Here is a 5,591-nt window from a genome sequence, read left to right on the forward strand (position 1 = left end):
TTCAAGCCCTGCATCGGGCTCTGTGCTGACAGCTAGCTCAGAGCCTGGAGCCTGCTTTGGATTCTGTGCCTCCCTCTCTCTCTGACCCTCTCTGCTCGTACTGTCTCTCTCTGTCTCTCAAAAATAAATAAAAACCATAAAAAAAATTTTTTTTTAAAAACCAAGATCTGGTGCTAGATGTGCTTGCTGCTACTAGAGTATCATTGCTTCTAAGCCCTATCAGTCAGAGGAAGGAAATATATATGAGTTTACTACTCCATTTACGGAAACATATCTATAAATATTTCTATATGTAACTATCTGTATCTATATTAAGCTAAATATGTGCTCCTATTGATGTCTCCAACTTGAATCCACTACCCAATGGGTCATTCTACCTTCCTCCCTGTGCTTATCAAACAAGTTCCTACTCCAACAATGAGAAACTTGAGTCCCACCATCTGTCACCATTTACTTATTTGATTTCAGTATACATGTGTACCAGTATCAGAATAACCCATATGTACATGGCAATCAACTTTATCAACTTTATCAACTAGAATAAAGTGTTTGTGCACATTTTCTTTAGACTGTAATCTCATAGATTCCACTCATTTCCTTTTCCCCCAGCTTCTTTAGTGAGGTTGTTTCATACCTTGTAATATAGTTAGAGTCTTTTTATCACATTCTATGTCCCAACTTGGGATCCTCTGCTCTCCTAAATGATCTTTTATTTGCATATATAAAGTGCTATGATGTTATATGAATATTGATAAATCAATAGAGTGAAGTATTCACAACTACAGTATTGCACAGGGTAATTTCACCACCCTAAAAGAATTCCCTGTGCTTTACCTATTCAACCCTTCCTCCTTCCTCCTAGGTCCCTGGCATCCATTGATTTTTACTGTTGTCATAATGCTACCTTTTCCAGAATGTCATATAATGAGAATCATACAGTATATAGCCTTTTCAGACTGGCTTATTTTACTTAGTAATATGCAATTTTCTTTTAATTTTTTTACTGATTATTTTTGAGAAAGAGAGAATGTGATGTGAGTGGGGGAGGGGAGAGAGAGGGAGACAGAGAATTCAAAGTAGGCTCTGTGCTGTCAGTGCAAAGCCTGACATGAGGCTAAAACCTACAAACCATGAGATCATGACTGAAGCTGAAGTTGTACACTCAACTGACTGAGCCACCCAGGCAACCTCTAGTAAAATGCATTTAAGATTCATCCCTGTATGCTCATGGCTTGGTTTCTTTTTAGTTCTGAATAATATTCCATCATATGAATGCACCATAGTTTGCTCCTACACTCATCTATTGAAGGACATATTGGTTCTTTCAGTTTCTGGAGTTATGAGAAAAAGATACTATGAACATTGGCGTGCAGATTTTTGTAAGGCTTTATTTTCAGATCCATTGGGGTAAATACCTTGCAGTGCACTTGCTGGTCCCTATGTTTAACTTTACAATAAACTACCAAACTGTCTTCCAAAGTGGCCATTTTATGTTCCCACAAGCAACAAATAAGAGTTCTGTGCCCTGCATTCCCACCCACATTTGGTGTTGCCAATGTTTTAAATTTTAGTCTTTTTAATATGTGTGCAGTAGCATCTCCTGTTGCTCTAATTTTTTCTAATGACAAATGATATTGAGGACCTTTTCATGTGCTTACTTGCCATCTCTATATCTTCTTTGGTGAGTGCCTGCTCAACTTTTTGCCCATTTAAAAATTTTTTTTATGTTTATTTATTGTTGAGACAGAGAGAAACAGAGCATGAGTAAGGGAGGGGCAGAGAGAGAGGGAGACACATAGTCTGAAGAAGGCTCCAGGCTCTGAGCTGTCAGCAGGGCTTGAACCCACAAACCGTGAGATCATGACCTGAGCCAATGTCGGCCACTCAACTGACTGAGCGACCCTGGTGCCCCCTTTTTCCCATTTTTAAATTGGGTCATTTGTTTTTGTATTGTTGACTTTTAAGAGTTATTTTTATATTCTAATCAAGTCCTTTATCAGATATGTGTTTTTCAAAGATTTTCTCCCAGTCCCCAATTTTTCTTGTGATTCTCTTAACAATATCTTCGCAGAGCAAAAATTTCACTGTTAATAAAATCCTGTCAATTTTTTACATAGATGATGCTATGTCTAAAAACTCATCATCAATAATAATAATAAAAAATAATAAAAATTTTAAAAATAAAATAAAAACTCATTACCAAATGAAATCTCACTTAGATTTTCTCCTATATTTTCTTTTAGAAGTTTTATTTTTTTTATATTTTATTTATTTTTAAGAGACTGAGAAAGAGAGAGAGAGAGAGAAAAAAAATGTGAGTGGGGGAGGGGCAGAGAGAAAGGGAGACACAGAATCCAAAGCAGGCTCCAGGGTCTGAGCTGTCAGCACAGAGCTGGGGCTCCAACTTGTTTACCACAAGATCATGACCTGAGCTGAAGTCAGAAGCTTAAGCAACTGAACCGCCCAGGCACCCCCCTTTTAGAAGTTCCATAGTTTTGATTTTTACCTTTAGGTATGTTCCGTTTTGCGGTCAAATGCTCTACCCCTGAGCTATACCCCCAGCATGTTCCATTTTGAGGTAACTTTTGTGATTTGTTCTAGCACCATTTGTTGAAAAGATTGTCCTTTCTCCATTGAATTGCCTTTGCTCCTTTGTCAAACACCAGGTGCTTATATTTCGGTGGGTCTATTTCTAGGTACTCTATACTGCTCCATTGATTACTGTGTCTAATTTTCTACCAACACCACGCTGTCTGGATTACTATAGTCATATAGTAAGTTTTGAAATCAGGTTACAGCAACTTTGTTCCTCTTCACTGTTTTTTTTTTTTGGCTATGCTGGATCTTTTGCCTTTCCAAGCTACAAAATAACTTGCTGTGATTTTGACTGGTATTGTATTGAGTCTATAGACCAAGTTGGGAAAAATTGATACTATTTTTTAGTGTTAATTTATTTTTGAGAGAGAGACAGAGAGTGAGGAGGGAAAGAGCAGAGAGAGAGGGAGACACAGAATCTGAAGCAGGCTCCAGCCTCTGAGCTGTCAGCACAGAGCCCGATGTGGAGCTCGAACCCATGAACCGTAAGTTCATGACCTGAGCCAAAGTCAGATGCCCAACTGGTTGAGCCATTCAGGTGCTCCAGAAAGAATTGACGTCATAAAAAAAATGTAATTTTCTATTCATTGAACATGAAAGACCTCACCATTTTTTATATCTTTGATTTATTTCATCAGAATTTTATGGTTTCCGCAGCTTTAATTTTTAATAATGTAATAGATTAGCAAAGCCCTTTGGTGATTCTTTAATAATTTTTATCCTGAACTAGAAGTTTTGAGAACTGCTGGTCTACCTCTTTTTTTTTAATTTTTAAAAAATGTTTATTTATTTTTGAGAGAGAGAAACACAGAATATGAGCTGGAGGGGGTCAAAGAAAGAGGAAGACACAGAATCTGAAGTGGGCTCCAGGCTCTGAGCTATCAGCACAGAGCCTGATTCCAGGCTCAAACTCAGGAACAGCAGGATCAGACCTAAGCTGAAGTCGGACACTTAACCACCTGAGCCAGCAAGGCACCCCAAGAACTGTTGGTCTACCTCTTGATCACTTCTATGGGTTCTTAATTTTCTAACTGCTAACCTCAGATCCTTGCCACTTGTGTTTCATTAGGATTGCCTTGGTAAGCATGCCTTTCCTACTCTTACCATTGCAACACCGTTGGCATTTCTACCTTCTCATTCCCAAGTAATGATACTTAAAACACATACAATGTCTAACATAATAGAAGTAAATGTACAAAAATAAAAGAAGTAAGCTTGTACAACTTGTAAAATAAAATGCAGTCAACTAAGAAATCATGACTGTGCATAGTGATTTCCCTCGAAAGAGTATGGTATAAAAAAGGCAATTAAAGGAGAAACCTGACGAACATGACAAACTACAAGGTGATCAAGGTCAACATTAACAGTGATAACTGGGGGTGCCTGGGTGGCTCAGTGGGTTAAGCTCTAGACTCTTGATTTCAGCTCGAGTCATAATCTCATAGTCATGAGATAGAGCCGAGAGTAGAGGCCCCAATCAAGCTCTGTTTCCACGCTGAGTGTAGAGCCTGTTTAAGATTCTCTCTCTCCTTCTCCCTCTGCCCCTCCCCCACTCACGTGCACACATGGGCATGTGCCTACTCTCTCTCTCTCTCTCTCAAAAATCTAAAACCAAAAAACAGTGATAACTTATGCTGATACTAGGTAATATGATGTAATGAAAATGAGACGTATGGTCTGTGATCTTTTCCCTAAAACCCACAACCTTGATCTAATCATGAGAAAAACATCAGACAATTTCATCGAGAGGCATCCTTCAATAAACCTGACCACTTCTCCTCAAAACTCTCAAGGTCATCAAAACCAACAAAAATGTGACAAACTATCACAGCCAAAAGGAGCTTAAGGAGAAACGAGAACTAAATGTAATAAACTGTCCTGGATAAGATCATGGAATGGAAAAAGGACATTAGATTTAAAAAAATCTGAATAAGCTTCAGAATTTAGTTGGCAATAGCATATAAATATTGGCTTTTTAAAAAAGTTTTTAACATTTATTTTGTTTTTGAGAGACAGAGAGATACAGATCATAAGCGTGGGGGGTGGGGGGCAGAGAGAGAGAGGGACACAGAATCTGAAGCAGGCTCTAGGCTCGGAGTGTCAGCACAGAGCCCGATGTGGGGCTCGAACCCATGAACTGTGAGATCATGACCTGAGCTGAAGTCAGACGCTCAACCGACTGAACCACCCAGGTGCCCCTAAATATTGGCTTATTAATTGTGATAAATATGCCATCTAACACTAGATGTTAGTAATAGGGAAAACTGTATGAAAGTTGGGCTTATGGGAACTCTCTATACTATTGTAAATTTAAAATTTTTATTATTTTTAAATTTTTTAATGTCTTTATTATTTTGAGAGACAGAGACAGAGAGTGAGCGGGGGAAAGGCAGAGAGAGAGGGAGACCCAGAATCTGAGGCAGACTCTAGGCTCTGAGCTGTCAGCACAGAGCCCGATGCAGGGCTCAAACCCACAGACTGTGAGATCATGACCTGAGCTGAACTCGGACGCTTAACTGACTGAGCCACCCAGGTGCCCCATGTAAACTTAAAATTATTAAATTTAAAATTATCTATTCAGTAAAAGGATCAGTGATTGCCAGTGGTTAGGTGGAGGGATGAATAGGTGAAGCACAGAGGATTTGTAGGGCAGTGAAAACATTCTGTATGGCTCTATAATAGTAGACATGTCATTATACATTTGTCCAAAACCATAAAAAGTGTAACAAATGTTACAATTTATGGTGGGGTGTTGGGGCCCAGCAGGCCAATAAACCTCCCGCAGAGCGACCGTTGATGGCTATGCCTCTGGGGCGCAGGAGAAAAATTTGGGAAGTTGTGGAACAAGTCAAAAGACTGTGAAGCGACATTTGGCCTCCTGGGCTGCATATGTGGCTTCTATTTAATCTATGATTTTTCTCATTGCTTTGCAAGAGCAATGAAGGCATATAGCTTTAAGTTTTGAATCAACCTTGGTCAGTTATCGGCACCAGCTT

Source organism: Suricata suricatta, chromosome 9 (genome assembly GCF_006229205.1).
Source record: "Suricata suricatta isolate VVHF042 chromosome 9, meerkat_22Aug2017_6uvM2_HiC, whole genome shotgun sequence".
Taxonomy (NCBI): domain Eukaryota; kingdom Metazoa; phylum Chordata; class Mammalia; order Carnivora; family Herpestidae; genus Suricata; species Suricata suricatta.